The sequence below is a fragment of the Drosophila montana genome, unplaced genomic scaffold (genome assembly GCF_035044405.1).
Source record: "Drosophila montana isolate Dmon_TW-CO22-7 unplaced genomic scaffold, ASM3504440v1 contig_779_1, whole genome shotgun sequence".
Lineage (NCBI taxonomy): Eukaryota > Metazoa > Arthropoda > Insecta > Diptera > Drosophilidae > Drosophila > Drosophila montana.
Window position 1 is genome coordinate 419681 of NW_026999075.1, and position 27860 is coordinate 447540.

General features: G+C 38.0%; 1 protein-coding gene and 1 long non-coding RNA gene across 2 annotated transcripts in view; one reads left to right on the forward strand and one right to left on the reverse strand.

Annotated features, from left to right (window-relative positions):
* Window positions 1-27860, reverse strand: part of LOC135439811 (SLIT and NTRK-like protein 1) — a 49648-nt gene that overhangs the window by 15015 nt on the left and 6773 nt on the right. The window contains exon 3 of the mRNA XM_064698627.1: window positions 2159-2219. The gene's annotated coding sequence lies outside the window, so the exon portion shown is untranslated. The remainder of the gene's footprint in view (window positions 1-2158; window positions 2220-27860) is intronic.
* On the forward strand, window positions 26837-27576 carry LOC135439856 (uncharacterized). Its single transcript, XR_010438200.1, has 2 exons — window positions 26837-26959; window positions 27019-27576. It is a non-coding gene; the product is annotated as an uncharacterized LOC135439856 (long non-coding RNA).

Consider the following 27860-nt stretch of genomic DNA (forward strand, 5'->3'; position numbering starts at 1 on the left):
TATTCAGATGTCTGCTAAGAATTCTGGTATAATCAAAAAGCACGCATTACTTGACATCGTGGCTCAGATGTTGCCTGCAATCTACCTCGTTTTGCATTTTGGCTTTTTGTAGGAAACGCTTTAGACTCTATTCGGCGTCTAATCCTGACGAAGATGTCTTAAGCATTTCATGAAAAAAATTTGTATAACCTTTGCAAGGTCGATTCAAACTTGTTCACTGCTCATATCTTACAGAAAAACCCTTTTGGGGGTTTTCTTTTAATACGCTTTGTAAAGAGTTGCGGAAACTGCCAGAGAACAAAAGCTACCAATTGAGAGAGAGACAGAGAGAGAGATTAACATGAAGTTTATTGTAACTATTATTTGCATGCACTTACCACTGCGGCAGAGCGCAGTGCAAACTGTTTGTGCTGGACTTTAAATACATTTTCAGTCCAAACTTCTAACTAACTGCCAAGCTAACAGTCTTCAAGCGAATGCCAGGAGAAGGAGAAACCAATTCAGATGAATCCATAAAACCAACATTAATGCCTTAATTTTAAGCTTAGCAGCGAAAGTTGAAGGCAGCGGGAAAAGGCAGCAAAAATATAAGAGAGAAAGAGAGACACGCTGAGAAAGAGTGAAAGGGAGGTAGCTTGAGATAGAGCGAAAGAACGCGTCTAACAGCGAACTTGGAGCGAAAAAAAGGAGAATAAAATGAAATAAAATCTAGCGCAAAAAGTTTTCGCACGATTTTAACGCATTGCAAAGCGCTGCTTAAGCCATAAAAGTGCTGCTGGGCTAAAGGGTTGGCTGGCTGGGAGGGGCCAAGGGTCAGGCAGCAGGTCGCAAGGGCGCCAACGCCAGCTGTGATGTCCTGGGGTCTGAGGGTAAGTAAAAAATTGGCAGTAGACCTGCGAAATGATAAAATTTCTCAGCGCGACAAGTTTGCTTTTCAATTTGATGTAAAGCAGGCTTACTGTCCAAGGCCAGGGGTAAGATGTTTTGGGATCCGACAGACGGGGGCTGCTTGGCTAACAGTTAAGACTGTGCTGCTTGGATAGCTACGTGCATCTTATGCCCGGAGCGCGATGTGCGGCTGCAGCGACAACGAAAATTGAAAATTGCTTGAATTGCATTTTCCGTTCAAGGCGGCAGCTGATGAAGGGTCGCCAGGGGGAGTTGCTGGAATTGGAGCTGGGGAGAGCTGGGGCTGAGATAAGTTGAGTTGAGTGAATTCACAGAAGGCACTTGACAGCACACTGACACAGAGACCGACAGCTGTCGAGAGTGCGCCTCAGAGGCTGGCAATGCGACGTATGAGCAACTTGCAACTCAAGTGGCACAAGTTGCCATTTTATGTTTGTTATGACATACTCTATACACTATTCCCATCTTGCCCAACGCCAGCTTAAGGCAGTTGCAATCCCATCCCCCCAGGTTAGGTTCCTTGTTTGCGTAATTAAATCATTGCTACTGACTTCCTCTTATTTGCGCACATTGTGGGTGAAGGATAGCCGCCTCCTCCAACTGAAAGACTGCATCCGAGTGGAAGCAAGAGATTGGCAGCCATGAGCAGGATTCCTTGGGCACATCTCACAGACAGCGAACGCTTCGCGACCACGAAACGTAATTGGAACTGCGGATGTGGAAACCAAACAGTGCAAATGACTTTGAGCTGTACTTTTCCGCTTTTTATCCCATGCTCTTCTGCTGAGAAACGTATGCGATGCGAGAAGTTGACATGAAGCCTTGCCCCGGGCGGGCTGGTTAATTGAAAAGCGTGGGAGTTGGGTGGTGACTCCTTCTGTAGTATTTATTCCACAGTGACTACAGTGATAATGGTTGGTATAGAACATGGATTTTAAAATAATGTATTTATGATATTTATAATACTAGGATATTGATTGAAGATCACAAGCAGTGTGCATTACACATAAACAAAATTGTATTTATAGGTTAACTATTTACCCACCCTTGAAAAAGTCTGCTGTTTCTACAAAGCTGGGAGTTTAAATTTACAATGAGCTTTTACCATGAACTTGAAAACCTTTAAAATCTACTTGTAATAGTCTAATAAGCTCAAACAGCGCATCGCTTTAAATATAAAATGCAGACCCAAAATTCTAAAATGTGGCTTCTCAGGCTCAGGTTGATGGGTTTTTTTAACCTAACTTACCTTATATAAAGGATATGTATAGCTGAGTTAACTGATTGTTGTGATATCGCTTGTGCAGATGCTGCAACGAGAAAACAATAAAAAGGTTGCTTAGATATAAAGTTTATTAAGTATTTATATATCAATGCTGTTTCGACTCCCAACTTATAACTAAATTGCTGAACTTGAATAAAGTTGTCAGAACTTAGACCTGTTCGTGTTATCTTTGTGGCTCAGTTCACAGTTGATTGCTGTCTCGAAAACATAAGTCATTCAAAAAGTTTTCTACAATTAATGTCCTCAAGTCATTTGCATTTCTGCATTTATTTAAATAAACTTTTACTTTTAGTCTACCATTAGCTTTTACCATTTGCTATTTATTTATTTGTAAAAGTTTTTATTTTTATTTTTAGCTGTCAACTGTCTAATCTGCAGGGAGCTGGTACTTGCCACTCCCTCACCGACTTATTTGCCTGGTTGACTAATCAAGGAAAATGAAACTTTTCCCATTTGATGCTCATAGTTATTGTTGTTGCTGTCCAATGAAAAGTTATATAAATATCCAAAGTGACCTACGACATGAACGACCCAACAACATTTGCTCTGGGGGCACCACAAATATTCATGCTACAACTTTAACCCATCTTGGTCAAGTCAAGACAATGTAAAGAATAAACTAAACGAGACGAGCCATTGCGATTGATAAGCGGCAAGAGAGAAGGAGTCGAGCTAGGATGAAAGGATAAGCAAGCCAAGTGCTGGACATGACGTAAAAAAACATTATCTAAAGAAAATTTCTTAGCATGAAAATATGAATACAAATATTACAAATTATTGAGTAGAAGTATTGCATAAACAGTTCAAATATTTGTTGATGATGCTCAGGTATGCTGCTGGACGTGACTAAGGATTTTTCCAACACGTTGCCAATTGTTTAAAAAATTTTAGAAAATATGTGGGCAATACTTTGCTGTACGTTGCTTTTTTGAATTGCGGGCGAACAATGTGTTTTTTTTTCCGTTTCTTCTCTTCTCTCATATTGTGCAAATATTTATGTAAACAAGCAAAATGCATTATGTGCCCGGTGCTGTCTTTATTATATTTTCAAAAGGCAGCAAACAAATGGCCAAAGTTCAGCAGGGAGCCAGCTGCCAGGAAACAGGCAGGCAGGCAGGCAGTCGGGCGGCCAAGCTGGCAGTGAGCAGCCGTTAGCAGCCAGAAGCAACAGCTCTCCAATTGAAAGTCAAAACAAACGAGCTGCAGGCTGCCACGCCTTCCCACAAACAGCCGCCCTCCCCCTAGACACCCTATCATTGTCTTTGGGCATATACTTTTGGCTTTCGGCACGTTTGCCATTATGCATATGCTTTCACATATTCTCTGTCTCTGTCTTTGCTTAGCCTTTGACTTGTCTGCAGTCTGTGTGCATGTGTGTGCAGCCGGAAACGGAAATGAAGCACAAAAGTTTCATAGCATAAGCTGTGCCCAGGCACAGCCATAATAGTTAACTACACACATGCAGCTAACTTGTGCTTCTTGCTTTTGCTTTTGTAGGGTTTACTTTTTGTACTTTTTTCTGTTTTCTGGCCATTATTTAAAATTATTTTATGACCAGCTCTGACCATGATTTACTTATAAAAGCCAAGTCATAATTCATGCGGCGGACTAATTGTCTGAAACATTTTCCAAAAGCTGCAGCTTAATTGAAATGCGAGCCGAACAGCAGGCAAAATGTTTGCATCCTGAGCAGCAGGACGCTTCTAGGACTCCACCCATCTGGCCACATGTTTGCGTTCTGTTTATGAAGGCAGCCTTAAATTAAGTGCTTAGCTAAAGTGTCGGCACATTGCGCATACGTCACGTTGACTGGCAGGACAATTCCCTTGCTGGAGTGCTGCCCCTGCTTGACCACTTGAAGCTCCGAGCAAATTTATGAGTACGTGTGAGTGGGCAAACGAATGAAATGTGAATAAAGTTGGTGGCTACTCGCATTTGCAGTTCAGCTTCAGCAAGCTATGTCAAGGACTTAGAGAGCTGCACTCAGAGCTCAACTTTGGCGAGATGCATTCAAATTGAGTCGAGATTTCTGCAGTTGAGTTTCAAATTCAGTTTGTGAAAATAATGAAACATATCAATGACAATGTTGTGGTTTTTCGAGTACTGTTAGCTTTAAGTGTAACCTTTTACTCAGCTTCACACTGCATACATGAAAAACTAAAACAATATCAAGCGGACGAAGAAAAATATACATTTATATAGAGATTAGAAATAGTTCGCCTGCTGAAAAAGTCAATAGATTGCTGATATAATCGACTTGGATCACATGGATATAGATAGTACTTGCTGTAAGATAAGTCCTACACCATAAGACTATAAATGCGAACAACCAGCTAAGGAATTAATGGTCTGTCATGTTACCTTAATATGGAAACCTACCAGGTAGGATCTAACCTCATTGTAACTTCTAGCAGAATGTATGATCCAACAGTGAAGAAAGCTACTAGGGAAAGACTAAATTCCCAACGAAGAATATGGGAATTCTTTATCAAATTATGTTGTTGCAATGCCGTGTAAGAAAGAGTATGATGAACCGAAGAGAGTTCAGACATTCTGCTGTTCTTTCAGCCTTAGTTCTAATAGCACTCTGTTTACTGCGATCAAAGACTATCTAAATGTTACTAACTTAACAAATGCTGCAGTTTTATTATGTACTATGCATTCTATTCCATTTTCTTACAACATTCGCTCTTATCTCCATTAAAGGGTTAGATCCAAGTTTTTGCCTTGAGCACATGCTAAACACGTTAATGAAGTTCTGATTAGCTCGTAATTAATTAAATTCCATAAGGGCCTGCATGCGTGCCTTGGTTTCAGTCTGTTTTTTTCTTCTCTCTCATCTCTTTTGGCGATTAATTTTTTATCTCTTAATGGTAAGAGAAGTGGCAAAGTATCTGCTTGACTTCGATTTATTACAGCTCTTGTCTGTCAGCAATAAATCGTGCCCATCTTCAAATTGTTGTTGTTGCTTGCCTGTCTGGGCCCAGCTTGTGTTGTAGCTTCTGTGGCTTGTTTCTTTGTGCCTTGTCTCTGTTGTATACATATGTGTCACATGCATTATCCATTGTCGTTGTCAATTTGGCTTTGGGTCTGATTTTGACTACACAAGTTTTTACCTTAGCTTCACCCTCCGCCCCAGCACACATTTAAGTGCTTAGCCGTATTAATTGAAGATTTTGCTTTTCACTTGTAAATCATATTCTGTTCAATTTCATGAAGCCCTCCCGGGCTTTGGTCATAGTTCATTGAAATTTTATGCCAAAATAAGCTGCATACGTTGCATAGTTGAGCTGCTTTTGCTTCTACTCTGTTATTCAAAAACCTGTCGTCCTTTCACGTCATTTCACATCCCTTACATATATTTTATTCATTTTCAAATCTCTCAGCTCAACAGCATTCACGTAGTTTGAGGTGTAGGCTTGTCTTTCAATTAAGTCGTCTTTTCCGGAGAATTTAATGCATGACTGCACGCACATCCCATTGTCTGCGGCTTTTTACTATCGCCCACTGCCACGCCCTCTGCATGTCAAATTGTCAATAACAAAAATAACAACTGTCGAACATGATAAATTAGTGCGTCAGGCAGTTGGTTAGCAGCTCCCAGGGTTAGCTCCGGCCGCCATTCTTTGACTTGGTTATCCGCTTTACTTCATTTTTCAACACAGCCCACTAAAGCCAGTGCAATGGCAGTTCCAACTCTTTGCCCCTTCACCACACACACACCCTCCTACCCCACCCCCCTGCTTGCGCTGATGTCGCGTTAATTTGGCGCCAGCTGCCAAATGTCAAAATGTCAAGTGAACAAAATCCGCATCATGAGAAATGCATGTTAAAGCGTGTGTTCGTCTGTTTGCGAGTGCTGTGTGCGTGTGTGTGTGTGTGCGTGTGTGTGTGTGTGTGAGTTAGTGAAACCTTAAACCATGTGACTGCCACTCTCTACCTCCCCCTACCTTCCGCACACAACGTGTAACCCAGCCAGCAAAATGCCTGTCTGAAATAGTTATCGAGTTCTCCCCCCTCAACCCCATAAACATAATGATGTTGCCCATTATTAGCAGTCGCAAGCACTTTCATGCTTCTGCATTTGCATTTCTCTGCCACGATTCACAACACTGTCCCACACGTTGTACACAGAAGCGGCTTAAATTGGCGGGTAGTTCCAAAAATGACGGTAGTCAAAAAATGAAAGACACATGATCTATATATACTATTCTAAAATCGACTCGTCACCTTTGGTGACTCAAGCTCCTAAGACCTGCGAGAAAAACCATTTTTCTGTTAGGATTCTTATCGATTGTTTGGAAACGAGGCAAGTTATCGATTATCGGAAATAAACTCTTAAAGCAGCGACTGTACGAGCTTTTCTCCAAATTTAAATGGTCTAATCTGAGATAGTAGCCCCGGTTACTGTCATTTTTAAGTACAAATCAAGTTTTTCGTCAACTTGATGCATTATAAAACCCACTCAGCTTTACTTTCTTTTTTATTTTCCATATCAAGTTCCAAGCCCATGTTGGCCAGTGTTTTCGTTAATTCAGCCGCAAGACTTGATGCGTTATGTGTTTGAGAGCAACTGTAGTCACAGATTCTCATAGCCTCGAGCACCCACGACAAACGCCCCTGATTTACTAACACATTATAACCAATTCGATGAGCGGCATTTTGAATAGTTAGCTCTGAGTATGAGGTGGTGCAGGGGTCAAGGGGGGGGGGGGGGAGTTTATATTTTTGGGCGCTAATTGAATTAGCGGCTGCTCTCCTCCTCCTGGGGTTACAGTCGTAATTTGTTGATTACATGTTCCGCACAAGAGCTGCAGTTGATGGTTTCACCCGGCCTCGGTGGGTCTGCTATTATATGCGATTCTGATATGTAGTTGAGATTTGAGTGCGGTTTGTGCCCTATGACAGAATGCAAGAGGAGTGCAGATGTAAAAGCTATTGGGCATTGAATATAATTAAATTCCGGGATTATCTGCCAGTTGTGGGTGGCCAACTGCAAGTCAGTTAATAGAGCCAGAGCTCCATGAAATTGGCCATCAAATGATTAGCTGCCCGCTGCCATTGCTGCTGCTGCAGCTGAAGGATTCCATTTAACTGGGGCTAAATGTGGGAGATCTCTAAGTAATTGCCTTGAGATACATATACAGCAAGGCAGATTATGACAAGCTACTGATAAGGCTGCACTTGATTTGCGTGACTTGGAAAATTTACGCTCAAATCAATCAATGTCAAGAAAATGCAATGAACTCGCATTTGGAACATGAGTTCAAATGGAATGTGAAATAATTATAGTTCAAATTCGTGAATGACAAACGCAAATGAAAAGTGACTTGAGCAAAAACCAAAACTCAAGTTTAAGTTGAAATACAAGTGCTCTCGATGTTATTATTTGGTTAAGCGTTGAATTTATTTGAATTAAATGAAAAATAAAAAAAACAAATCTGTATACAAATTATGAAATGATAAAAATAAAAGTTGTTTTAAACCAAAAAATATTTAACTGCTAATCAAAAATGTTACAAATTTGAACAATAATAGTTTTTCAAATCCAGAAAATGTGAACAAGTTAAAAACTTTTTCTTTTACGAAGCGCTTACAAATTTTTACATAAATAGCACAGAAAAGTTGTAAACAAATAACTCTCAAAAAAATAATAATACAATTTAAACTTCAATTGCTAAATAAAACATTTAAATACATTTGAAAGGAGAACAAATATAGTTGAAGCAAATTAAAATTGATTAAAGATTGGTGTGTTATTTATCATATTATTGTTACTTTTATTATGCTTTTATTATAGTGTATATATTCATATATTATTTTATATTTAAATCTTTTATAGTGAAAAATCGTATGGAAATAATAAATAAATTTCTTTTGCTTTGTTTCAATGATTTCTTTTCTTCTATTAATGTGTATTTTTTACATTTATTTTTATTGCCCTTTTAAGCTGAAGGAACTATTGCTGCCGTGGGCTCTGCTGGAAGGTCGAAGGTTGGCGCAGTAATCAACGCTCTCATTGAAAAATGCAGAGCGACATTTCCGTTGCAGCGACTGCGACTGCGACTGCAACCCGTGGTGGATCGGGAATGAAAATGTTAATGGAAAGGGAAATGGGTTGTGTGGGCGCCCCCTAGCGCTTTGAAGGCGACACCCACTCTACACCTCCCCCATCCCCCTCTACTGCTGCCGTTCGGCATTTCTGTTTTGTGCCTTGGGCCGCGCATCGTGTTGCTGTGTAGTGTTGTGTCATGTGCGTGATTTATGTCACACGAAATGCAAATACATGAGTAAACATGCAAAACATTTCACATGGTCCACACACACATAGAAAGTGATATTACATATGTATGTATTTATGTATGCAGAGATATATGCATATGTGAGTGTGGAGTTCAGCGATTGTCTGCAGACGCTGGTTTTTGCTGAGCTGCGAATATGCACGCGGCTCTAAATACAAAGTCCAATGTATTCACGTTCTTTAAATACATCGTATACGAATGAATGGAGTCTATCTATGAGGAAGGAGGGGCTCACATGGTCTTCTTGCCGTGGGTCTGCGATAGGGAGAAAATTACTTTTTAAATGTTGTTAAAATTTGCATATCTTAACGACGAGTGCATGAAACAGTTTGTACAACAATATATAAATACATTTCGAAAACCAACAAATAAACCAAAAAACTGTGTTATACAATAAGGGGATTCTTACATAAACTGTTATACAAAAAGGCTTATGCTTTAGAATTTAGTAAAAAATGCAAAATACTTTAGAAACTTGTATACAAGCCGTTAAATTAACCCGATTCAAAACTGTTATAAAAACTGTTATCAACTGGGCAAAATGCTTCAATTTTAAGACATCCTTTTTTACCAACTCATACGTGCGCTCCAATACAAGCGATTGTACAAACTGTTATATACGTTGCTATACACACAGCGGACTATTCTAGCTCGCATCCTACATACACTCTTAAACGTTTATACTTAACATCATACAAATGCTCGATGTACATACATATATGTAACTCTTTAAAATTATTTAAACAGTCAACTGTTTACTATATCTACTCACTTTCCACCTATATTTATTTCCTGCCAATCAGCTACTCAATCAATTTAACACGTTTCGTTAACCATTTTAATCGATTGCCCTTATTACAAAATTGACGCTGAGCATTTTAAACAGCTCTGCTCAGCAAAAAAAAAATTTGCATAAAAATAATTCAAAGTATATAAATTATTAATAAATGAAGCAAAACTAATAAAACTCTGCGTCAGACATATAATGAAATGTGATAAATAATTGCATTAGTTAATTTTTATTACCTATCTGAAGACTGAGTGCAATTTGTAGCTACTGAGTTTTTCATAATTTCAATTAATTAAAACACAAATTACTTGGATGGAATATTACAGAGACATATATACAATTGTACATGTGCTTAAGTTGATCTGTAACTAATAAATTATTGAAAAACCGAAAAAAGATGTTTGAATAATGCAAATTCAGTTTGTATTTCGATTCACAACATTAACCGCAACTAGGTATCCAAATGTTTCGTACAATTATTAAATGTGGCAAATGTTATGTGATACATTTTAATTATGTAGCAAATATTTCTAAACACATGAACAAATAGATTTTGATAAAACAGCAGCCAGCTGCGGTGGCTCATTAAAATAATTGATATTAAATGATTTCTGTTATACACTGTAGTTAAAACGCCAGCGGTTGGATATATTATATATTATATATAAAACTCTGTAGAACAGGTTGTTGCAGTTGGGAGAGTAACTCACATGCATTGTCAGCTGTTATACAGTCTCAGGCACAGTAGCAGCAAAAAACTAGGCATGCATGCATATATACTACATGTGTACATATACATATGTATATATGGCAGCCAGTGATTGCAAATGTAAATCAAATATTTAAATTTAATTTGCTTAAAGTGACTAAATCACTAATGCGTAACTGACTAACTAGCTGACTAGCTGACTGATTGACTGATTGTTTGCTGCAGTTGCATTTCGCCCAAGGCGAATTTGCTGTCCTTTTGTTTTTTTTTAACTAGGCAATGCACCTGTGAATGGACCCAAAGATTTAGTTCAATCTCAATACAAATTGCGTTGCGAGTTTTATTTTTTGCTCTGTCTGTGGGTGTGTGTGTATGTGAGAGAGTGTGTTTCTCAGTGTGCTCGCGTGTGTCGGCACTTTTCTCAACACTGATAACAATCAGCTCGCATGTAGTTGCCGCCCCGCTACGTCCTCTCCCACTAAACCTCTCCCCAACCGTATTGCTATCGCTGAATGGGTAGGTGAAGCACACGAAAGACAAACACTGAGAAGTAACATATAAGACTGCTCTGGTCGAGAGTGCGCGACTTTGAGATACCGTATACTCGGCTAGAATATTTTTTATATGCCAACACACACGAAAATAATAGGCTGTGGAACTTAGGCTTCTTCTTACCTCAGCCTCACACGACAGAAAATTTGTTTTTACAATTTTATATTTAAAGATTACTTTTGTGTTTATGGTGCGGACAGCTCGAAATTTGCAGCATGTTTTGATGGTATTCAAAAGTCTGAACATACCAAAACTTAGGAGTGTGGCTACTGAGGTGGCAATATTGATTGATGGCAGGTTGACGAAAGACTCAATATTCGTACTCTGTCTATACTATACGAGTTCATAATGGGTTGGAGATGAAAGCGAATATACTCATTTTTATAAATTTTCAAGGGGTATAGGGTATAAAAATGCTGAGGTGGCCCGGCACAAAGTAAACGGCGTGTAAAACGTCGGCACAGATATAGCCAGATATATAATGCTTACACACGTCGCTCTTCTTCTTGTTTTTGTTGTAGTTGTTGCTTTGTGGTGGTGTGGTTGGAAAGAAAATGCAGCATAAAGCAAATCGTGTCAATGACATTTGGTGACATACGCTAAAGCACACGCACACACAAACAGGCATACGGATAGACACAAAGAGAGGGGCAGAGTGGATTCGGGGTAGACAAGAAAGATGCTCGACTGCTTGGGCTAGAAAAAATTCAATACAGATACGAGAAAAATTCCTACTAAACGAGCTGCAACACAACACAACAACAACAACGACGACAACAGCTGCGGGTTCTACTTTAGCTAAGTGGGCGACGGCTGCTTTAGGGGGGAGACGGGGCGCGGCAGGCGCACAATTTAGCGCTATGCTTAGGCGCTTATTAATAGAAACACTTTTTGGGGTCATTATGTGAGATGCCGATGGTAACTGAGGCTCCCATTTTGATTGAGGTGACCCGAGCAGCACGCGCCAAGTATGTAGCTGAGATGTGGGTACCGTGGAGACCAGCGAAAGTTTTTCTTTGTTTTCTCGTGGGTTAAAGTTGCTCTTCGATGGATGTAGGATATTCCTTCAAAAGTGCGAATACCTAAGGGCATTGAGGTAAAATGGCGTCTTGTGGTTTGTCGTAGTTGTGGATTATATTGGAGTTTGGTAATTCGACAATGAATAAATCGAGTGTTATACAAGTTAATTGTTATACAACTGTTTAACCTAGGTGATTAGTATGCAGAACTGCTATGCACAGAACTATTAATGACAAATGTTATAAAATAAACAACTATTAAATAATTAGTTTATTACTGTTATAGTTTCTATACGAAAACTGTCAGACCAACGTAAATGCTATGCACAACTATAGCTTACAACATTTAATCAAACAACTTTTAGAGAAATTGTTGCAGTTTTAGGCAACTGTCTGTAATACAACAGTGTTATACAAGTCTGTTATACAGAACATTAACACAACATTGTCGAATATATTGTAAACAATATGCAATTGTAAAAAAAATTTACCTCATACATACCCCTGCACTAAACTTAAATGGAGGGCGTGAAATTAATGGTTGTAAAATTCCCAAATGTGATATCTCTAATTAATCGTAATTAACCATAGTCATTTACATTTTACCGCAACCCTAATTTGCTCGTTATTTAAGTTGATTTTATGTGTATTTTATCAAATTCAGTTCGATATATTTCACAGCCCAATTGTCAGGCTAAATGTTTATTTGCTAGCGTTTAAGTTTTCATATTGATTTCAATCCTCTTCTTTCATGTATTTATTCAGTAATATTTATTTGCTGCTGTTTGCTTTTGATGCTATATAATTTCATTTGAGAGGTATTTTTTCGGTGGCCATTTAGCCGACCGCAACGGGGGTTTTCCCCTGTAGCACCAAATGCACATAAATTTTAAAGTCAAATTCCACCAAAATAATCAGATCACAAAACCAAAATTCAAATGAATCAAAGAAATGAACAGAAAAAAATGCAAAACGCTTTGCGCAGTTTCTGTGGCTTTTTGTCAGCGGCACAAATCGTATTTTAAAACTCTCTGGCACCCTGACCATGCTTCTGTTTCTGTTGCTTTCTGGGCGGATGGTTGACATGTGTATTTAATTTCATTAAAATAGTTATTTGCACTTTCAACGGCATTAAAAGTTGATAGAAACTAACGCTGAATGCATTTCAAACCAAAAAATTTTAAATTAAACAAAGCGCTAATCAAATAAATAAAACGTTGGATGGGAATTGCATTTCAACTTTTATGGATGACAGATAAAATTGTATAACATTTCTATATAAAACAAAGTGAACATAGAGCACATGTAATGTTTTAATGAAAACGATTTGAATAAATTTATGATATATATGATATAAAATAATAATCATTGGCGAATATATTTTATTGAAACTAAAACAGCCTAAAGCTTTTAATATTTAATAAAATGACCATGGAGGACATGTCACTTAATATTAAATTGTTTACTAAGAAATAATCTACAGTAAAATGAGAATATTAATTGTCTATCAATTGCTAAGACGGATCGTTAATTGGTACACTGATTAAATTATTAATACAATCAAACGTTAATCCAAAAATTTCTTTAAGCAAAATACTATGAAGGATATCACAGCATAAGTTGAAATAGAGATTCTTATGAGCAATGTTTTATATAACAGACTTGCGTGTTAATATTTTAAAGTTTCCCCTTATTGCATTATTTCAATAAATAAATAATGACCCATCCAAACCCAACGTGGTATATGAAGTACTTTTGCCACTAAGAGCTTTAAATTGCACATAATGACAGTTAATGGCTTATTTAATAATTATTTCCACATTTCAGCAGCGAACAGAGGCTCAGCCACATGGCGTATGCGCAATATGTGCACCCAAAAATTGACTGCTTTCATTGGATGCGATGACTTTTGCACTTTGACATGCGATATGGAAATTGTTAGCAGCAATTACCCATGTCATTTGTAACACATGTCACAGAAAGGCAACAGGAAACAGAAAAACCCAACTTGGGAATAATATTCGGGTCTTTTCTCTTGAAACCAAACATCAGTCACCGCGATGGAGCAAGACTCTCAAGTTGACAGCAGTCTAGATGAATCCTTAAAAGGAAAACAGCGCGAAAGTTTGTCAAAGGACTTTGGCAACTCGAGTTTGGGATTATGAAAGTGACACAATTTATTTTTACTTAGAGTTGACTTCACAAATTATTTGAGAGAAAGTATATTTATTATAAACATTTTTAAGTTATTGATACAGTTTGAAGTATTCTAGAATACATTATTACTTATAACATAAAACAGCTGAGTGCGACAGTTCTTGAAAGTTCAGGACCTAACAACTTATCTTTATTATAGTTAAATATATTATAACTCATATTGAATGATTACCTTATATAATAAAATACATTCTGTAACATAGTTGTTTTTAAATATTCTGTTTATCCCTCAAAAAGTGTGATATATTTATAATATATCTGTTGTATTGAGAATCGGGATCCTAACCAATACCTGCACTTAACTAGGTCAAATGTATGCAATAAATAGAGTACAATATATTCCATGCTTTCCTTTTTATGTGCACAACATTTTTTTTGAATTGGAATTCAAACTAAAAAAATTCTTCCGGATTACAAATATTTCCACAATTTGCTTTCACAAAATGGCACAATAAATACCATAAATATTTATGAAGTCACTAAAAATTACTTTACATTTTTTTTTGTGCACCTGCGTGGCAGACTGTGAGTGAGTATCTGGCATTTTGCAGCAGTTGGTTTCTCACATTATTTATTTGCATATTGCCCCTTGCTGTTTATCTCTTTATTATAGCATATTTGCAGTCTGTTGTCTCATATTATTTGCAATAATTTACATTTGCATTTTCCACACGCCACAGCCGAAGAGAAAACGGCAAAAGGTGCAGGAAAATTGAAGTAGCCACAGTTGGCATGCAGGAGTCCTGGGGAGTCGCGGGGAGGCGTGGGAAGGCGTGGCGAGTCGTGGGGAGGCGTGGGAAGGCGTGGCGAGTCGTGGGAAGGCGTGGGGAGTCGTGGCTGCAGGGCTTAAGGATCCTGAAATTAAGTTGCATAAATTGCAGGATTCTTACGTTTGCCCCATAAACAAATCGTATTTAACTGCGAATGCATAAGTAAGAACGAAAGCATGGCTAAATAAACAGTATTTCAAGGGAAAGGAAATTGAGTTTTGCAAAATAATTGGTTGCATTTTGTGGGAATAGTTTGCTAAACTTTTATAGCTAACTTCTACAAAGACATAACATCTATGCCAACTTAAGGCCATTATTTGAAAACTTCTTTTAAAGTGGCCAGACACGCCTCTGATACAGAAAGTGCAGCAATTGTGTTGACATATAACTATATTGATATTATAAGACATATTATGCTTAATATGAAGCATTCATATTTATCAAATCAGTTGTTCATCATTTGCTTAACTTCCATCAAAACAACGTAGCCCTCCACATTTTTCCGTTTTGATAAAACTATATAGATGCCTAATTAAAATGATAGACCGTTTTTGATAGTTCGCGCTCAGTTTGAATAAGCCTTTTAGCTGTTGTTTGGGTTACACTAATTCGATTACCCATCCGCCCCGTTGCCCGTTGTCCGCTGCTACAAAATCTGACGCTTAGAGCTTCAATCAAATTACTGCTCCACACGCATGCCTCAATGCTCAATAAACTGTGACGATAGATCATCAGTTATGTGACACAATAACCACCCTTCACACCGCCCCTCCCCGCACAGCATTTGTTTCATCAAAATGAGCTCGAACTTCATATGGTGCATGCATAATTAATTAGCGTACGCATGCATAATTATAATTACTGGCAGCAACTAACGGCTAAAGCCCGAAGCGGTCGCATGACAACCATAACAACAACAACAACAACAACATCAAACACGATGGCAGCAACAGCAACAACGAAAATCAACTCGAACCTGGAACAAAAAGCTCATCAAAATTCAAAAGAATTGGCCATTTGTGACGTGCGCGTTGCCAACCAATGCGGCAATTTGTGTTTTATGCGCTGTGTTGCGTGTTATAGAAGTACAGATTTGCATTGGCAACAGCAACAATAACAACAACAACAACAACATGAACAGCAACCGGCACAGAAAAAACAACAACAACAATTACCCTCGTTAATTAGCTGTACGACGCAGAAACTGCAACATTTTGTTAACATTTCTAAGCGATGTGGTGAGGGTTAAGTACGGAGTGGGGTATGCGGCAGGGTTAGCCATCAACATTGTCCGCCCCACTACCCGTTCATCACCCGCCCCTCCTTCCCCTGACGCAACTAGATTACTGAATAATTGAGTGCTGCGTATAATGAAATTCGTATTCAAAATTCGTCGTCATTCAACGTCAGAGCTAACCGCGCCCACATCCTACCCATCTACGCCTCCCCCCAGCACACCAGAACCCCTCGCTCTACTCTGCCGCCAGCTCAGGCCAGGGCTGGTTAACTAAATGTTTGCGCCTCGTGATTTGCGTTGAGACCCCGCAACGGAAACGGGCAAATTTTGTATACTGGGCCTGACTGAGCCCTCCTGTAAGTACGTGTAGAGCGGTATGTGTGTGAGTGTGTGTGGGTGTGTGTCTGTGTTTGTTTTTGCGTTGCCGACTTGCATACATAATGCGCCGTGTGCCCAGCCTTAAGAAACACTCGCCGTACACCTCTGATGGGCTGCCGTCATCATTCAACGCTTTTATAGCCATACAACTTGAGGCATCCGTTTCGGCCAACTTTTTGGCTTTTGGCCTGAACATGTACGAGAGTTTCTGTAGAAATTATTGGACTTGATGTGAATACAATGAAGAGAATGACAACATAATGAAACATTTGCAATGATATCTATTATCAATTGCAGCTTTTTCCACATATTTAAATATATTTAAAAGGTCATATTTTGGGTTTGATAAAATATATACATATATGCACATACTTTAAAGGTATATAATAATTACACGTAATATTATTAAAAGCAATGTTTTTAGTTCATCTCGCATCGATGCCTTTTGTTGCTTGACGCTTATAATTCCCAATGTGTTATAACGGCAAGGTGCTTGCAAATCTAGAGTTGAAAGCAAAATCGGCTAACGTTAGAACCGGGTGGTTCCTAAAATGGCTATACAGACAACCTGCTCACTTTTAAGTATTTATACCATTCTATTGACCTTATTTTAAATTTGCCTATAATATTTAATATTACTCTTTATTAAATATGACATTCTTAATTTATACTTATACTTTATTTCGTTATACTTAAATTGATTGATTTAATTAGAGGGAGTTGTCCTCTGCGACCTATCTACGAGGCGAATCATTTAAATACCTCACAGTATTATGCTATGTCCTTCTTCTCTTCATTGTAAATATCCCTCAATGTTAATATCATGTAATCTACACATTTGTAACTATACTCTCTTCTCATAGTCATTCGCTTGTTAGAGATCAGAAGATACTGATCGAGTCCAGTGCTGAATAACCCAACAAAAAGAGTGAGTTGCACGAAATTCAGGTTTAAAATATATATATTTATTGTTTTAAATTTCCCATTTCTCGCCCGTGGAAAGCCAAAGTTTACTCGTACCATAACCATTGAACTTTATGTCTATTTAAAAATATGTTTAAAGTCCATCGAATAACGAATCTAACGTTGGGTTATTCACCTTTCGACCCGTATTTTCCGTCTAAGAGTGGTGGATTTGCGAAAAACGTAGCAGATACATTTTTTCAACAAGCCGATCGAATGGTTAGCGCTTTTTCGCTCATTTATCACACTTATAGGTGACATTTTTAAAATCGCTGAAACACGTATATATCAAATTGTTATTTGGGGCTTTGTATATAAATTTTGAAAAGATCCTTGAAAATTTTTTGATTTTCTTTCCACCAAGGATGAATTGATTTTCAAAAAAGTGTTAAACACTGCTCAAAAGAATTTGAACAGATTTTGCAAAATGAGTTTGATTCCGATTGGATGGTAAATAAAAAAGTTTGATACGAACGCCTTCCGTGATTTTTCCACGCCTGCCAATGGAATTTCCCTAAGCCCCGTCTTAGCGTGCAACTTCGTTCCGTAAGGCTATTTAAGTAGATATTTTAGTGCGCTGATAAAAAGTTTTTAATATAGAATATATTTACTCCCTTTTACTTTTGTCAACCCTCGCAATGGGTTTGAGGCTGTCTGAAATTGCGGGCCCGCTTCGAGGGGTAATTTTTATGTTTTGAAACAACAACTTCACATGTTGCTTCATTATTTGTACGTATAAGTATGGCCTTTACGTATTACAAAGTTTATGTCACTTTTCTCTGCTCCAAATTGTCTCCCCTGTTGTTGTTGTTGTTGTTGTTGTAGCTAGCGTGTCGTCTCGCTTGGTTCATATAAATTGTTTTGGGATTTTGTCACACAATTTTTGTGCCACCTCCTGTTGCTGCCCCCTTTGTTGGCTTTGCTCATCCTACAGCGCCTGCTGCTCGTCCTGCACCGATGCGTCGGTTTCCGTGCAGCTCGGGCTCATTATTGTCGTCGGTTCGTTACAGCTCTTTGTTTAATGACATCATTTCGTATGAAAAATCGTAGCTGCATACACACACACACATACACTCAGCGAGAGAGAGAGAGAGAGAGAGAGAGAGACAGAGAGAGAATGGGTTGTGTGCGTTATAAAGCCTTGCCGAAATTATAAAGCTGAGCGACAAGCTAAAGAAATGATTAATGTCAGTGCGTAACAATATCATCATGCACGTATTATATGCCATATATTGCCCCAAAGTCGTAATCTTTGTCATGAAATTTGACATAATGAAAACGGAAACGTGCAGGAACATGAAGAAGAAGCGCAAAAAATCTGATAAAGTTTGCAATTTACTTTCGCCCTATAAATGGGCTCTGGGGTCACGTGCATGTGCAGAAAAGGAAATGAACGAGATTGAGATTGAAAGAGAGCAAAAAGGAAAGTAGGTGGAAAGATTTGCAAAACGAAATTCCAAAAAGTATTAAGCGAAAACCGAGAAGTCAACTGAGATATAAGAGTAATTGAAGAGAAGGTAAATAAAAAGAAATAGTTAACATGTGCTCTGATGACTTCTCAGTAAATGCTACTTTAAAAGGCTTTGTAAGGATCTCTTCAGATTAGGCACGGTTTTTAAAGTCTGCACTATTCTATGCTTTCTAGTTCTATATCTCTTTCTATTATATCTTTGATCTCTTTTGCCTAGCCTTTAGCTAATCAAGCTGGATCAGCCAAGGATAAGCTAATCACAGTTACTTAGAATACACTATGCAACAGAATTCAATTGTTTCTTAACCCTGTTGGTGAAACCGATATTTCTTGACAGATTTTAAGCCTCTTATAACAACATTGGTTTTTACAAATTTTAAAAGTTTTTTAACAAGAATTTCAAAATTAAAGACATTTTATTGCCATATTTAAGGTCGGGTTACTTCGCCATGACTTTCGTCAAGCTCAACTGATTTCAAAAAGCTTTACAACAATGGAATGTATATATGTATATTCAATAAAAATAAAAGAAACGGGAACATAATAAAGTTTTAAAAAAGGACCCAGCTGAACCCATTAAAAAGAGTGCTTAGCACATGGATTAAAAAGGAAAACATGTGCATATAACAATATATTAATATCGTAGATTTAAAAGTCGTATACTTAATAATATTCCCATATATATATTATTCATAAGTGGCTTAAGGTTATGAGTAAGAGTTTCGTTTCACTCTCAACAGACACATTTCAAAAGCAATAAACTTAATTTTCCGCACCTTGTTTTAAGTTCCAGTTAAGTTATGACTCGCATGTCTAAAATATTTCATCTGACTGAAGTTTCTGTTGGCACACGGCAAACATTTGCGGCGCAGAAGTGTGCTTAAAGACAAAATTAAACAGCATGCGAATTAAATTAATTGGCAAAGTTTAATTTTTTAGTGCCATGCGGTGACAAAAGGCGTCTGGACAATGTGGGGACTGATACCAAAAGGAGGAGTAATTAAATTTTTGGGTCACGAAATCTTTGCACAATCTCGGCAGAAATTGGCGTCACAGATTCAAGATCTGTGTGTGTGTGTGTGTGTGAGTGTGTTTGTTTGCTTGTTTGTTTGCGTGTGTGTTTTGTTGTGGCTGTGGCTCATGTAAAATTTAAATTAAATGCTCGCAGCTAAAACATTTTACGTTCGTTCTCTAATGTGGCGCCGCCTGTCGAGCAGAACCGCAACCAGTTAACAGTTCAATACAAATGTCAAATGCATGACAGTTGTATCTGTGTTCGTGTGTGTGTGTGTGTGTCCGTGTGCGGGAGTGTGTGTTTGTTTAAGTTTTGTGTCTAATTATCCTGCAAACGACGCTGGCAGTTATTTCAAATGTACAAAACACAAAAACATAAAAATAGGGTGCGAAACACGTGGTGTATGCGCAATTATTGTCAGCAGCAAGCTGCACGTCTAGCCTTCGATTATCCTTGCAGCTGAGCGCGTCCGCTGTGTGCAATTAAAAATTATGTTTATGCTTGTAAAATGTAAATTTAAATTATGTGCGCGTCATTGTCGCAAAAGAGCGTGCCAACAGCGAATGTAAAATGGCCGGCATGTTGACTATAGGATAACGGGGTTGCCACTTTTATGGCACTTATAAGTAGAATAGCTTTCAGTGTTCAGCAGTCGACAGTGTTGTAAAGTGTCTGTAACTAGACCGAATGTGTTTAAAGGTGAATGGATATAAATACTTTTATATTTTGTTCAGGGTAGCGCCCAATGTAAGTGGATAAAACAGTACACGTTGTAAAAATATGTGAAACAGAGGAACAGTGTGGTTAACCGAATGTGTTTAATGATAAATGAATATAAATGTTTTTATATATTACAGGGTGTAAAGGGCTTACTGTTAATGAATAAAACGGATTATTAAAGTTGTACAAATATGTGTAACTGGGGAACAGTGTTGTAAAGTGTTTGTAACTAGACCGAATGTATTTAATGGTGACTTAATATATTTTACAGGGTGTACAGGACAAGATGTAAATGGGTTAACGGTGTTGCACAATTGTCTACAACAGTGGAAAAATATGCATTCGGCTATATTTATGTCAAACTCCAGGGTCTCTGAAGTGTTAACCTCTCAGCCCAGCCAGCTTCTTTACATCAAATCAGCTAACCTAGATCTACCTCGTTCCCATCCTTGAATATTCTAAATTACAGTGAAAGTGAAAAGTCAAGAGTCATTCGTGCAATTTTGAAAGTACACATATCCCGCCATATTTACAGACCCATCAATAGTGTTGATCTAGCCATTTCAGTATGAAATGAAGGTTTTATATCAATTACGCCTCTAATTTATCAATTAATTTAAATCTTCGGCCCTGGTGCCTTGTGCACATAAACACAGAAGTTATTGAATAATTATCATTTTAAATAATTTTATTTTAGCCGTTTATTCTTTGTTTCTAATATTATTATTTCATTCCAACTATTGCTGCTCATTGTTCAGTTCAGATAATACATCTATCTAAGTGGGCTCTACCAATGCATATTATGAAACTCCATACGATCGACTGCATCGTTCATGGCTGCATAAAACAAATTAATTGATAAACACGTTTTCAGAAGTTACAATTCTTACTGAATAAACTCATGAAGGCCACTTGATTTACTCGTACGTTAACAATGCAAATGTGGAAATATCGGAAGCAAATAAAGGAATACAACAGCATGCAATTCCAATCAGTTAAGACCGAAATGCATTTACCATGCGTATTTTGAGGGTACTTCAACTTTGGTCAGTCAGCACATTGAGTACTCAATTATTTTTTATGCGTTTATTTATTTTTTAATATTCCGCCGAAAATCCCAGACGCCAATATGAGTAGGGCCAAAGTTGTTCTTTTTTTCGTTTTTGCTTTTGTTCGTGGAGTGTTCGTTCCGTATTCTATTTTTTCAAGGACTGGGCAGCGGCGCGCCAATATGCATTTAATATTCAAGGGTATGAAACTGAAACCGAATACTGAAAAATGGTTTGCTACTAAAGACGAAGGGGAGTTGAAAGGGCGAAATGCATAGAGGTCGTATGTGGATGAGATTTCATTTTTAATTAAGTGCAAAGTTTTTTTTTATGTAATCTATATATCAATATAAATGTGTATACCCATTTTTTTAAACATAATTTTGCATTATACAACACTTAAAAATTGCACCTCAAGTTGAAAAATATTAAACTAAATACAATGTAATATAATATAATAAAATAGAAGAGAATAACATAAAAATGGGTTAAATGTAAAGGATAAAGTGGAGTCTATGAACTCATAAAATTTATTGCTGGCAATATAGAGCAATGTATTTAAAGTTCTGAGCAGTCTGAGTTTTGTAAAGGGCATCACGAATTCGCACAGTCATAAAAACCTTTTGGTTGCTTGTATTGCTTCTGTTGGTGAGTCTCCTTTTCGACACGTTCTGCCATATCGAGTGGCTCAGCCAAATACTCGAAAACAAAAAATACAAAAAAAAAAGAAATGCTGTAAAACAAGTTTTTATTCTGAGCCTGACTTGTATAGAGGCCAAGGAGTTTGGCGGGTAGGAAGGAATGCCACTGTGGCTTATGCCGGGCATGGGAATGGAATTGTTGGCGGCTCCATGCCGGTGACCATGTTCGCAGGCACTTAATAAGTGTTTACCATGCAGAACCGGATCATATTTGAAAAGTTGGGTTATGAATCGCGACTTGTCGAAAGTTGGTTTTATTAAAAGTCAAATACATGAAACGCGAACTGCGTATTCTGTGCCCATATTTCTCTGAGTTCTTGTCATCTGCTCAAACACAGAGCGAAAAGTTTTTCGGTAACAACGACTCGAAATTGGATTTGAGCCGCGAACCGCAACGTCAACAACAACAACAGAAATAACATAAGACTAATAAGCTACCCCCAGGCAGGGACCGGGCTAACATGCTTGAGGCAAGGGGGCCTCAAGAGGCGCCCATTCATTTCAAATGTTTGAGGGTGTTTCAAAAAGTTTCCCGGCCTCTTCATGTACGCGCCTGTGCGTGTTTGTATGTGTGTGGGTGTGTGTGGCTGTGTGCTGGCAGTTATAAATTACGTTACGTATACGCAATGCGGTTAAGCGCACAAAACGCTCGCTTATGAATACAAGTCTCCATACATTCACATATACACATTTAATACATATATATATATATATTAACCAAGTAAATTAGGCGGGAAATTCAATAAGTTCTCGCAGGCGGCCGCAAGGAGACCGCTGTGCGGGCAGCTGAAGTGTTGGGCTTTTGGTCCCAAGAATCGTTTTAGGTTATATACTCAACGGGGCGAAGACCTTTCAAAGTTGTAAGCATATGAAAGACGGCGGCTTTATACAAATGAGACCGAATTGAACAGAGCTCAAATGAAATATGGCTGCTTAAAAATATACTGATAAATTACAATGAAATATGAATTTGTAAATGATAGACCTCAATACTTTTTTAACTTCCAAAAATTAAGTCTTTCATAGTAATGCGAATTTTTGAAATGTTAATTAAAGTTGGAATTAACATTTTCTTTAGGAGTAAATAATTAAATATTCGTATTTTGGCTTATAATATATAATACTCATCCGTTCTCTCTCTCTCTCTCTATCTCTCTATCTCTCTCTCACTCTCTCTCTCTCTAAATCCAAGGCCTGGCAAATAAAAAAAAACGGGTTCGATTTCAATGTATTCATACATAAACTGTGAGAAATGTTAAAGAGAAATTTAAACGAAATAATAGGGATAATATACATAATGAGGGTAATTTATTAATAACATATCTTGAATGCTTTGCCAATTTAGGGTAACAGCAAGCGGAGGCTTAACAAATTGCTGCGTATTAACTGCCACAAACATCTACGAACAAATTCATAACTATCATTAGGATTAATCTTGAGGCACCCACAAGGAAGCCACAAGCTGTGGCTCAACAAGCCGCTCGAATATCTTAACCGGATTCGCATGGCCAATTTTATTTTGTTCTTGTACGTGTTTGTGGCTTAAATCGGGATTCAATAGGAAAACCAAGGGCTCCAAAGAACATTGGCTTAAGTGACAGAAACGCATCGGTGGATGAACGTGAACTGGCCAGCTAAAATGGCCCTTTGAAATTGACTCGGCCAACACCAAATTAAATTGCACAATTAATAGGTTCAGCATCAAATATAACAACAACAAGCTCGGCACAAAATAACCGCGACGTTTAAGGCCAAAATATGCAATTAGGGCCAGAAAAGGAGCTGGCCAAAATGGAGAAACTCGCGTGTGCGCGCGTGAGAAAACGTCTCAGAAACCCTGCCCCGAAGTTCAAAATTTAATCAGGCGAGAATAATGCAGGCAGCGATGAGGCAGCGGAATGCGATAAAAAAACACGTAAACTGGTAATGTATGAACACGCATAATGAAGTGCCAGTGGTCAAAAATAACAAACACAAGGCGAAAGGACTCCAGAAAAGGATATCAGTAAAGTCGACTCGTAACCGCGACTGGCAAACGCAATATTCGAGCGCCAATGGCTATGGTAAAGACAGGAAAGCGGATTGAAAAAATAAAAGCAAAACAAATCAATAGTGCACACCCTTTCTTTTTTGAATGATCCGGAACTTGTGTACTTAAAGAAAATCTCTCTTAATCTTACTTGTTACACAACACTGGCAGTCAATTGGCTGTCATTGGCTCTAGACATTTATCGACTATAAATCAGTGTTTGAAATTATATTGAATAACCATTCGTTTTGCAACACTGCTAAACAAGCTGGCATCAGGCTTTAGATATTTATTTTTTATAACTCCAATAAAATTAATTTGAATCCATATAAATCCCATTTATTCATAGCTTAGATAATTGTGATTAAATGCTAACATAAATTTTTCTTCAAATTGATACAATATTATTATATACAATATTATATATACATTGCATATAGTGTGATCTTTGACTTAGTCGTTTTACAACACTGACACCAATTGCAGGGGATCTAATGATGCTAAGATTTGTAGTCTATTAACTTTAAAAGGCAAACTTATAGCTCAATTAAAAACAACACATAATTTTTGTTAATTATAATATTTAATGACTTTGTTGTATGTTTATTATCTATTCTGCACCTGCAAGTGAGCAGTATGCTTGCATCACAAAGTTGACATGCCCGCTTTTTTTTGGCTGGAAAGTCTCCACGGTAGTCACATTGAGGCAGCAGCAGCAGGATGAACCAGGCGAAGGACAACAAGCAGAATGCTCATAACTAAGATTATGGATACGGTGGGACAGGGGCAACACACAACTGAAACACACAATGGCCATGGCCCGAAAGGAAAACACACATGTGCAATAGGGTGGATAGCATGATATGTGTGGGCCAAGAGGGGAGAAGAGAAGCTACTTCATATTACCAATGGAACAATGCGCAGCGAGCCAACATGACTTGGCCTCTGGCCCAAAGGGCAAGCAGGCTGAACTGTGGGCGGGGCCAAGGTACAGAGCCAAAGTACTCGAGTTTCTTATCAGAACTGGTGTAGAAGGCGGGTCGCCTTCTCGGAGAGCTGGTACTGCAAATGTATAAAAGATACTCGTATTTCTGTGTCTGTCGCCTTCTGTTTCTTTCTCATTTTGTATACCCTTTAGCGATAAGAAATTGTTAGAGAGGGTATATCAAAGTTGTATATAATAAAGTATGACGATCTTAGAGGCAACACGCCTTAAAGTCGTATTATCGATTTTCGTACTTCATTAAAGGATAATGTTATTTAAATTTACATTTTTGCTTTACCAAAAAATATCGTTTATTCGATAATTCGGGACTTTAAGACTCATAAACAGCAGATCTGAATGGTTTATTTTTACCAAATCGATATTTGATATTTCTCACCTCACATCTTATTATAGATGTTGTAGATTATAAGAAATATATTTTAAGACAAAAGCAATTGCTTATATCTAAGCTAGTTCCGCAAAGATCTATCCTTTTTTATCCAAAGAGTTTTTCATCGAAATATAAATATTTATTTAAAGGACGAGATTTATCAAGAGGTAACTTCCAGAATACTCTTGCTTGATTTCTGTTTGGGATATTTTTTTTTTTTTGAGAACCTTTTCAAGTGTCATCGTTAGGTTCTCACATACTTCACATCCTCAAACCGCAACCCACAAGTGCTCATTAGATTTGTGCAAATATTTACGCTGCATCGACAGGCGGAATCTGCTACACTCCTCGCCTTTTCTAAGCCCCCCTCTTGAAAGCCACAGCATCTGCACCGCTAATGACGCCCACGAAAAGAAAAAAAAATAACAGGAAAAATGTAATTTCATTGCCTGCACAATATTTCATTCCGCGCTCAGCGCTCAAATAAATAAGAAATGATTTTTTACGAGTTTTGCTCGGGTTTATATATTTTGCGCTATTGACTTTTAGGTTTGTTTTTGTGGTGGGCGGGCTGTCCGGGGGAAAGGGTGGGACTGAGCTGTGACCTGCATTATGTTAAAGCAAATAAATCGCTCAAGTTGGGCAACAGCTTTCATTGGAGCGCGGCCCCGGGACAGGGACTGGATAGGGAGGCTGAACGAAAAGTGCTCAAATATGTTTGCTATTAGGTAGAAGGTACTTAGATGAAGTAGAAGGAGCTGTCCAAGAAATTGATGCGAAGGCATGAGTACGGGAAAGTATACAGGGAGCATAGGAAGCGTAATGCAATATTGAATGGCAACTCTCGAGTAGTTGCACTTTTGCTGCCAAGCAGCAAAGGTCAAATAAATCAATGTTGAAATGATTGATCAAAACAGCTTAGAGGGAGTGAATAAGAAAAAAATAAAATGAAATAAATTATAAATGTAAAGCAATGTTAAAGTTCTCATTCATCAGATAACAGCAGTGTAAAACAATACAAATCGATTCAGATACAGTTTGTACAAATCGTGAACTTAGAGGGTAACATTTCACAGACTGGACTATGAAAACTGAAAAGATTGATGTATCATGTGGTTCATTTCACCAGCTTTTGCAAGTTTTTCCAAGAATTTCACCCACAGGAGTGAAATATACATGGAAACCATTGAGGGAAAATAATTGGTGGCTTGTCCAACCGACTTCGAACTGATTTTATAAGATCCATACAAGATCTTGGTAAATATGTGGGCTTATCCTACAACTTGTGTGTAACGTGAGTGTTCAAGTTTACATAGATTAGTGTAAAATTGTCATCCCATCGGCTTTTAAATCAATTTTATAAGTGAACGTACGAAATTAATCAATATTTCTTTTTGAGCTGGGTGGAATGCCGATAGATTCCATTAACCAACAAAAAAACTTCACTCGGCCTTCCAAAGAACACAAGTTGGTGCTTTAAAATCCGAAAATTTCAAAAGATATTTAATGCAATCGTTTTTCTATAGCCTAGAGTCTTATTATCGACATACAAAGCACGGCTGTTGTGATTTCAGTTGTCTGTTGATCAAAATTCAAAATGAAATGCATAAATACCAATTGGCTTTTTCAACTGCGAGAGATTGGCAAAACCAATAAACTGGCTACAAATTCGACTAACGCACTGAAAATTCTTCTATGTCAGCCACTTTCCCCTCATCAGCCCCGCTTCAGGCAATGCAACATATTCTGCTAATAACTGCTGCTCGCATTCACAAGCACACACACACACACACACACACACACGCACACTCACATCTTCGTAAATAAACACACGACATTTGGTATTTGCCATTGACAAGCAGTTGCCATATTGCAGTTGCCCCGCATTTCACGTGATCAAATATTAAACATGCCGCCCCCCCCGCATGCCACGCCTTTGGCCATATATACCAGTTCCCCGCAGCCCCGCCTCGTGTCGCAATCAAATTTCAAGGATAACTGCCCAACAAGCTTACAGCAGCGAGACTATCGAAATGCAAACGGAAAAACAAAAAAAATACATTAAATAAAAAGCGAATCAGAAATTTCTCTTGTATCATGTAAAGTGCCACGCCTCCCATATGCAGAAAACGGGCGGCGTGTGGGTTGTTGTTGTTGGCACAGTTTTTTTTTTCATTGAAAACTCAAATTGAATTGCAATTAAATGCGGCCAAATATTGATATGAGCAGAGGAGAAGTTTTGCCCCCGACGAAGGTTCGAACCGTGCAAAGTGCCTCCATTTCAGCCCACAGCAAATGTTGTCAATGTTGTTGTTGGCACTGTTGTTGTTTTTGCTGCTGGCTACCTTTGGCGGAGGCCACAAGTTCA